The sequence below is a fragment of the Pteropus medius genome, unplaced genomic scaffold, assembly GCF_902729225.1.
Source record: "Pteropus medius unplaced genomic scaffold, Ma_sr-lr_union100, whole genome shotgun sequence".
NCBI classification, from domain to species: Eukaryota; Metazoa; Chordata; class Mammalia; order Chiroptera; family Pteropodidae; genus Pteropus; species Pteropus medius.
Genome location: NW_024347855.1, coordinates 691,898 through 702,003, shown reverse-complemented (window position 1 = coordinate 702,003; position 10,106 = coordinate 691,898).

Genomic DNA, 10,106 nt, shown 5'->3' with positions numbered 1-10,106 from the left:
CTCCCCCGTTGGGCTGTAGCTTCCCAAACGTTTGTGTCCAGAATCTTAGGAGCATGAGTCAACTCACGGCACTCTCTGCAAATGAGCAGCAATGTGACCACACAGCTTCATGTGCCTTTTACTTCTGATGGAAAGCACCACCAAACAAAAACAGTGTGTCAGCCATTCTTCCCTTGATCACTGCTGCCCTGCTTTTGAATTGTATCTCCTTTGGTCGCTGGTCACCATTACATGGTCTTGAGATTTCAATATTATGGCACGAAAACCACCTCTAAACTGCTTTTCATACCTGGGAGGCCATAGAAAATTTGCCAAAACAGTGTTCTGAATTTTGCTTTGGATAAGTGATGAGATAAAAAGAGATTTAAGATACTTTAAGATTTAAGCTACTTTTGTAGCCTCGGTCCTCCACAGGTCCAAAGTCTTTTTTAAATAATGGATTCAGAACAGTAGGCGATTGGGCAAATCAGAAAGACACCTTCTCTGCAAATGTCCCATGACCACCTTCCGGGAACCTACTCCACCAATGGCCAGCCCACCGGTGAAGAAGTGTCTTCCTGGGACTCCAAATGCTCTTTCTTCTGAAAAGACCCTATAAACTACAGCTGGGTGTGGTAGAAATAATGTTCTCAGCATTCCACCGCAGGTCTGCCAGGGCTTTTGTGAACCAGCCTGGGTGTTTAGTATTGGTTTTTCAGGAGTATTCCATCTGAGGGCTAAACGAAACTTGAAAGTAATTTGTGGAATATACCTGCCCCTAAACTGAGGACGTTGTTCTGTCCATTTTCATGCTCTCCAAATCCTGAAAGACTAGGAAATTTGGTGCTCCAGTAAGCATAACCCCAAATGCCAGTTCTGCCAACCTTCCTAGTTCACTGGTTCTGGGAAAATTCTTGAAGCTCTCAGCTCAGTTAACAGCATTTTGCTTTTGAAAGACATAGTATCACTTCTTTCAAAGACCCCTTATCCATGCTCTGACCTTCTTGGCACATTCCAAATGATGGTCCTTTCTTCTGCAGAGCCAAGTCCACACATAAAGAGACTTATCTTTACATCAGTGGTGTGGGGTGGTTCCCCTTGGCCCTCTGCTGGATCTTACAAAACAAAACAAGCACAAAGCCACCCCTCTCGACTCGACCCCATCCTCTTGTTTTTGTCCTGTTCCTTTCCTTTGCAATCTGCTACAAGCCCACCAGACTGACTCTCTAAATCCTCTCACATTCTGACCTTTCTTTGAGTCCCAAACCCCATTTCCTACTTCCTGTCTTTGTTTCTATGAGCATGTGTGACACTCCTGACCCCACTTCTCTTGTACTCAGCATCTTGTGTCCCAAACTGCCTGGCTTTCAACCTTGTTAACACAGCTCCTCCTCTTTCATCTTGCCTGGTGTACACTTCTTTCTTCTTCAAGGCCCCTCTTTTCTATAACTCCTGCCCTTTTCCTGATGGGTATCAGGATTCCAGCCTCCCCTCCCACCCAATTTCTCACAACTGCCTTAAAGAGCAGCCCTGATCCTGTCGTTCTGATGCCCAGACAGGAAACACAGACCACAGGATACGTGTACTCGGACTTGAGTGTGACGGCAGTACCCCATATAGAGTGTATTTTGGGGCCAGATAAAACTAGAGTTCAAGCATTCTGTGTCGAGAGCAAGTTAGTTAAGAGCAGGGCCGCCCTCCAGGAAGAGTGGAAAGAAAGATACAGAGAGAGAAAGGATCTGTGTCCAAGCAGGTGAGGATGGCCAACAGCCAGAGGACCACGAAGGTGGAAGGGCCTCCAGCATACTAAAGACTGCTGGAACCCCCGCCCGAGCCTGTCCTCCTCCTCAACATCTGCCTGAGCTCCCCACCCAGGAACAGAAGACCCCTGTGTCCTCCACTGCCTCCACATGCCCAGTGCTCTAAGTGTCCTGGGCATGTTCTCAGCTAGGCTCCTTTTCCTCCAAACTGGCAGCCATGATGATCCACAACAGTCAGATCACACCCAGAGTAAAGAAATCAAACTGTGCACACACCCCAGGAGCGAGCATGGAGCCTGTACAGAGGGTAGCCAGCTCCTGGTCTCCCCAGCATGGCTCTTTCAGTGTTCTTGATAAGACTGTGTGGTGAACCCACTTTGTAGCACTAAAGCTTCTGGGTACCATGGAGGCTGCCATTGTGTACTAGTGTAAGAATTCCCACACAAGGGACCCAGGACCCAGTTTCTCTGGGGAGGTCGCACTGAGAGGGCCTGAGAGCCTCGAGGGCTACCTGCAGCCTGGTTTCGAGTCATCACCCAACAGATGCTCCTCTGCTAGCAGGAATCCCTGTTCTTATTGCTTGATTGTAGAAATTCCTGGGGATGCCCATCCCCCTAAGACTAACAGAATATCTAGGTGACAAGTCATAAGACCTGTGGGTGATGGAGGGACAAAAGTAACAACATCTGAACCTGCTGATCCATTTCAGAATAATACAGTGGGCCACAAGACACCAAGTGCTTCCCAGTGTGGGGCAAAGGGTGCATAGCACCAGCACCACCGTGAGTCTCCTTGCCATGCCATTGGACCTGAAGCCATCGAGCTTCTGTGCATGCTGCCTGGTCACAGGAGCTATGGGTGGCAAAGAAGCATAGTTTATCTGAATTACAGCAGCACTACTCAGACACTGACTGAGAGACCCAGGTCACCTGGGCACTCAGTGAGATGTGGATCCTGATGCAGCAGAGCGGTGGGCAGTGGGGAGCCTGAGACTGCATTTCTCATGAGCTCCCAGTGCTGGTCTGTGAGCCAGGGGCTGCACAACAGCATGACCCAGTGTTCAGCAGAGGGCTGGGTGGAGCTGCCATTATAGATGAAAAGAAGATTAAGAGAGGTGACAACCAAATGCAACACGTGGCCAAAAAAACAAGAGTGAAATTAGTGTTGGTGACTGGGAAGGAATTTAACATGGACTGGATAGTAGATGAGATTAAGGAACTATTAATAATATTGGCTGTGTTAATAATGTTAAGATGCTATTTTTAAGCCCTTACTTGATATATATGTTTCGTGTGTGTGTGTGTGTGTGTGTGTGTGTGTTTAATGGAAACTGACCACTGTTGAGCTTTCCAAGCCCCGTGATCTTGGAAAACAGTAAAGGCAAAAAAACAGCAAAGGTTAAAAATACCCCACCCCTGTTTTGTGTTCTGGAAAATGGCTCACTGCAGAGATGAGTGAGCTATCTCTGGCTTACTTGCCCCACGTGACTTAGGTGAGACTTGGGATGTTCCCTGTTTATCTAGGACGAGCCAGACATAACCTTGACCATAAAAAGTATTTATGGGTGAAGTAATATGAAGTCTGGAGCTGGATTTAAATATTGTTCAGCAAAGGGAAAAAAAGAGAGAGCAGATGAAAAAAAAAGGCAAAATTGTTGAAGATGGATATTAGGTACATAAAGAGACTTTTGTGAAATTTTTTGAAATTTTTCATAACAGTTTATTTTAAACAGTAAAACAGTAAAGGACGTATGCCTTCTCCCACCGGGGGCTGAAGGGAGAGGCAGTTGGAGGTCCTTGAGCTGATCCTCCTGTCTTGAGCCCCAGCCTTGACTTTGGCCCCTAGGCAGCCTGTTGTGTACCTCGGCCCCACGGTCTGGGGCAGGGCCAGCACCCAGCCTTACAGGCCTGCTGAGACTGTGGGAATTAATTTGCATGAAACATATGCCTCCCACCCAGAGGATCTGAGGGGATTCAGAACAGGCCTTTCCAAGATGTGCCACTTTGGCATGTGGATCATTTTGAGCTGAAGGCAACTGAGACCCTGCGGCTTATGAGAAACTTTTACATCTCCCTTAAAGAATTCAAATTAGGGGCCTTTCCCATAATAAGAGTTATCATCAGAAATAACTTTTTATGACCTGTCTATAGGGCAGGGCCAACTACTAGTTACTAAACATCCGCTCTTCTTATTATCCTGTCAATGTCCTTCTTCCCCTCTGAAATCTCAAGGAGCCTTACCTCATCCTTAGCTCAGAATGTCACATATACTGCATTTTCTCTTTCTGTTTCTGCACCTCTCATGTATGTGGGGTCTTTGACTCTTTCATGTATGTGGGGTTCCCATACATACATACATACATATGTAATTAAATTTTGTCTTTTTATTTTGTTAATCTGTCTCATGTCTATTTAATTATTAGATGAGCCAAAAGAACCTTGAGGGTAGGGGAAATTTCCTCCTCTCCACAGGTCCTTATGAGGCTTTCTGCTCCTGCCCTTCCCAGAAAGCAAGAAGGTACACATGCAGATGTTACGAGTAAGGAATTAAGGAACTGCGGTGGGGGACATAAAAATGACCAATATTGGGAGATTATGAGGTTTCCAGTGACCCCCACAAAATGTCCACATCTCCAAATGGGAGCTGGGTGCCTGTCTTCAGCAAGTGCAGGAGGCCTTGTTCTGAGGGTCAATTTCCCTTCCATCCTTCCTGCCCTTTTCTTTGCTCTATGGGTGAGGTCCAGGCTGGGACAATTAAGTGAAATAATTGTGTTGAGACCACAGGCAACAACCAGAACTGTCCCAGGAACACAAGGCCACAGGATCACCCTACATGAGTCTGTTTCTTGGGAGAAAGCATCCCTTCCCAAGGCTGCTGTGGCTAAGAACTTGGGTCTTGAAGACTGTGCAAGTTCAAGTCTCAGCTCACTGCTTCTGGGTGCGTGACCCTGGTCCGGTCATATCACCTCATCTAAGCCCTCTTAAAGAGGGCTCAGCCAGTGTCTGGTGTGCAGAATGTGCTCAGTGAATGCTGAGTCTTTTGTTATTCCTGTTCTGGATCCTTCCAAACTCAGGTGCTTCCTGTACAGTTTCATCTGAGAAGAGATTGCCGGCTCAGAAGGCCCCACATGCCCCACTTATCCTGCAGTAAGTCACCTTAGAGTCTTTCTTCCACGAAGACCTTTAAAGAAGAAAAACAGGTTTAGGTAGATGGCAAGTCCAAAGTCTTCTTGCTCTCTACTGTGCCAGGGAGATCTATGCAAATGAGAGGCATGATTATAAAGCAAGGAGGTGGGTTTTGAATGTAGTCTATAAATCAGAATGCTTATGGTTGGTTTTCCCTCCCTTGTTCTTTCAATGCAGATTCAAATGTCAGGTATTTTGTAGGATCTGCTCATTACAGGAGGCTTATAATTTGGTTCCAGAGACAACTTTATAAGAGTGTTACCCATAAGCTAGATTTATTTTTATAAGACACACATTAAAAATCATTGCGATACAACATGATATTATGTAATAACCCTTACAAAGTTTTGTACGAGATTCTGCAATTCAGGAGAGGAAGCAGGTATTTTTCTCCACACAGGTGAAGGAAGCCCCACCCAAGAAGTGTTGTTTGTCAAGTCTCTGTGGATGATGGGAAACTGCACTGCGAAGAACTGGGAAGTAGGCTTCCACATCAACTTGCGCCCTTGACAGATAAGCCCTCGGGAAAGGCAGAAGGACACCAGATGAGGGCAGGTATCACACTCGGAGGACACTCTGGTTGTTCCATCATCTTTTCTTCTTCCTTTCATAATAAACACCCCCAAGATTTAGTGTTGTATTATTCAGCTTGGGCTACTGTAACAAAGTACCACAACCTGGATAGCTTAGGCAACAGATATTTGCTCACAGTCCTAGAGACTGGAACATCAAAATCAAGATGTTGAAAGGGTTGGTTTCTCTTGAGGCCTCTCTCCTTGGCTTGCAGACAGCCGTCTTCTCCCCGTGTCTTCACATGGTCCTCTCTGTGGTCTAATCGCCTTGTCTTATAAGGACAACATTCACTTGGGATTAGGGCCCACCCTAACGACCTCATTTTAGCTTAATCACCTCTTTAAAGGCCCTATCACCAAATGCAGTCACATTAAAAAGTATTTCTACTGTTGAAAAATAATGACACTCTTAACTTTGGAACTTAAGACCAATAATATAAAGAAAAAATGTCCCGGATTCATGACGTGAGAATTATACACCCAGAGAAACACCTGAAATAGGACTGACAGATTTAGCAAATAAAGATAAACATACGGGACATCCAGTATGGGTCACACTTACACTAACGTGTTCACGTACATCTGCATTTCAGACTTGACTGGAATTCTATATTTTAGCTGGCAATCCTACCCTGAAGGCATATAAAACACTGTGACCCAGATTTTTTAAACAAAGGGGAAGGAGATCTTTTTTCCTTGAGAATTTTTCTTAAAGAAGACATTAGTTGAAGCACAATAATGTCTTTGTTTCTCAGCTTTTTTCCTCTCTGTCACCCTTGCAAAGGCACAGTGACCTTTGCCTTAGATGCAAAGGAGGTCTCACTCTGCTACTTAAACCTGGATTTCCGGGTAAGAGGTATCAGGACTTACTAGGTTAGGAAGCACTGATGGGCAGGGCCCTCCAAGGCCTGTGGGAAATGTTTTGAATACACAAAGGTAAATATCAACAATTTAGACTAGTATCCCAATCTTTAGAATACTATAAAATAAATACTTGAAGCTGGAGTAAGGGTCTTGTCAAAATTATGTTCAAACACAAGAACACAAACTTCTAAGAGAGTTCTGTGTTTAATCGCTCAGTCAAACAAATTGATTCAAGACCATTGTGATTACCGTAAGGGTAAATACAAACCTAATGCCTAGTGCCAAGAAGGGGCAAAAACTGCCTCCTCTCATCAACATTTCCTTTAGAAAACTCAATGCCATACATGCTTCACTCCCTCTTTAAGATGAAGTAAACTTTCTAAAAGCAGAAGTAGCCCCTAAGCAGGTTTGCATCCCAAGATGTCTTTTGTGGGCATGCAGCCCTGTCTTTGAAATATGAACATGGAAGAGGGTCCCTCTGTCTGGAGGACCTTAGCCCAGGGGCTTGTCTGCAAGATGCAACTTCCTCTTGTCGAAGAGACAGGAGTTTCATTTCTCCTTTAGACATGTATGTCATGGGTGGTATTGACCAGACTACACAAAAGGGTGGGATTCTGTCTGTCTTTGCCACCTCTTAGCAGACTGCCGATGATGCACACCAAGTTCTGGCTTCATGCTCATTCAATAATACAACCGTTTCTTTATCTCTCACCTTTGTGAAGAGATTTTTCTGGGCTAGGAGGAGATTTGGTTGTTACTTCTGTTGTCAGGCCAAGGTGCAGGCTTGGGGATTTTTAAAACCTCCTTAAAGTGATTCCTATGGACAGCCATGCTGGGAAGCACAGACTCACGTTGTCCCTAGAGGGAGATGCCTCTGCAGTGCTGAGTCTACTTTCTTTCCGGAAGTAAGTGCTGACTCTCAGACCTTTACCTCCAGTTCCTACCCCTTTTCTGAGCTCTAGTCCTATATTTTCAACAACCAAATGGACATTTCCACCAAGGTGCCCAGAGGATGCCTCCAACTCAACGCAGATAAACCGAGCTCATCTCCCTGCAAACACTGTGTTCCTCCGATAGTTCCTACCTTGCTTTTAGGAACCATGAATTAATCTATGTGCCCAAGCCAGAAACCTGAGGGTCATTTCTCAAAAATACATTAATACATTATAAATGCTTACTGAAATGAATTAAAATCATACAGAAATGAGGCAAAAAAAAAAAAAAGGTATTCCTCACCACTCTCTTTTATTCCCATTTTCCAGGAACCTCTGATAATTAGACTTTTGTGTATATTTCCTTCCAGACGTCCATCTTATGCAGGGAATGGAAAAACATGCAAGCAGACACATGCACACACACAGACACACACACGTGCATATGCACAGACACATGCATTCTTTTAAATGGACCGTCGCTACACGACTTTGGAGCCTTTATTGAATCCTCAATGCACAATCACTTAGTAACCAAATCCTGCCCTTTCTACAACCTCTGAGACCAAGAATAAATGTTGGTAAGTGAATTCCATTCAATGTACCTAAATTAACATTTTAAATTAATGATATCATGCTAAGTAAAAGAGCCAAACCCCAAAAAGCGTATAGATTATAGTTCATTTATTTGATATTAAAGAACAAGAAAATCTAATCTATGGTGAGTGAAACAGGAGCCGTGGCTGTCGAGGGAGTTGGAGACTGATGTGGAGGAGAACGAGGGAGCTCTCTGGGGCGAGGGAAACGTGCCGACCTCGATGGGGCTCGATACGTGTCAAAACTCATTAAATTGTACACTCGAAGTCTGTGCATTTCACTGTTCATAAATTTAACCACAGTTTTCTAAAATGTGAAAATATAAACTGTGGTGCTGTTTCTGTAGGTCTGCATCTAGGTAGAAGAGAAAAAGGGCCAAGCAGAAGTGCCACAATCCTGAGGAAGAGCAGAGTGAAAGAGAGCATCCCAATCAGATATCCAGACTTGTAATAATTAAGTTATAATAATTCAGATAGTGTGGTATTTCCACTAGATAGACAACTAACTAAACGTATTAGTTTCCTGTGGTTGCCCTAACAAAGAACCACAGACTCAGTGACTGAAACAACAGAAATCCATTTTCTCACAGTACTGGAGGCTAGAAGTCCAAAATCGAGGTGTTGGCAGGGTCACGCTCCTTCCGAAACCTATAGAGGAGGGTTCTTCCTGCCTCTTCCTGCTTTTGGTAGCTGTCGGCAATCCTTGGAATTCCTTGGTTTGTGGATGCTTTACTCTAATCTCTGCCTCATGTTCATACAGACTTCTTCTCTCTGTGTGTCTCTTCTTATAAGGACACCAGTCATTGGATTTAGGGCCTACCTTACTCCAGTGTGACCTCATCTTAACTAATAAAATCTGCAAAGACCCTATTTCCAATAAAGCCACAATATGTGGTTCTGGGTGGGCATGAATTGTTGGGAGACTTTATTTAACCCAGTATGCCAACGGGACCAGATGGAGAGCCCAGAAACAGACCCAAGAATCCATGAAAACTTAATTGATGACAAAAAAAAAATGCATTTGGGTGGAGAAAGAAAGAATGTTCAATAAATGGTAGCGGGACAACTGGTTATGTGGAAAGGGAGAGGGAGAGACAGACAGATGAGAGAAAGAGAGAAAGAGAGAGAGAGAAAGAGAGAGACAGAGAGACAGAGAGACAGAGAGACAGAGACAGAGAGACAGAGAGCGAGCTTGCCAGGTTCTCAGGACAAGAGCTTCTTTTCGATAATTGCATCACCAAACAGGCCAGTACCTCTATTTTAGTCAGGGTTCTTTGGTTGCAGTGAATAGAGTATCAACAAATATTTATGATCAGAAAGCCACTTGTATCAGTTAGAATCCAGCTTCCATAACAAACAACCCTCAGCGTGATTTTATATAGCAGATGTCTGTGTCTCGCTTAGATAATAATCTAACCTGAGCATCTGTGGGCAGCTTCCCATTTGTGCCTCCACCATCCCGAGGCTTTTGGGTGGTGCATGGGAAAAATGCTGATGGAGAAGACATATCTGTTTCCTAACTATGTCGTCCCAGCTGTGACATGTATAACTTCTGCTCATATCCTGCTTGAGATCATTTCTTATAGGGCCTGGGAGTAAGCGGGGCTAGGGAAGGTGCCCCTGGTTTAGCAGCTACTTCCAGCAACATGTCATACTGTGGAAAGGAGTGGGAATCCTGAGTGCGGGGTCACCATCTCCACCACAGCACTCAAAACAGCAGAGACCACAGCCAAGCTCCAAGGAAGTCCTGTGGCCAGTAGCAAGGGCCTCACCTCCAACACTGGGGTCCCGAGTCTCCACCTGCCTCCACTCCCATCCTCCCTTATCCACAAGTTTAACTGAAGGCCATAGAATAATTTTTAAACAAGCATGTATTTTATCTTACAGCAGACCTTTGACATTTGGGGAAATTTGTAGGAGATTCTGATGATGCATGGCAGGAAGTAACCCATAATGTGCAGTGTCATGAATTTGAATTCGGACCCTAAACATTAAGATAGATGAAAGGGAATATGATATTGGGAAGTAATCACTGTTGCAATTTTGAAATTCTTTCAAGAGGCTGTGTGGGCCTAGGAATTGAGCATCAGTACAAGAATTGGTCCACCTGGGCGTGTGTCATAATTATGAAAGCTTTAGACTCACGGCCTTCTGCCCCTTTCCCACCTCACTCCTAATGCCACCAGCATGAGGAGGACTTCAGTAATTCCTGTTTTGG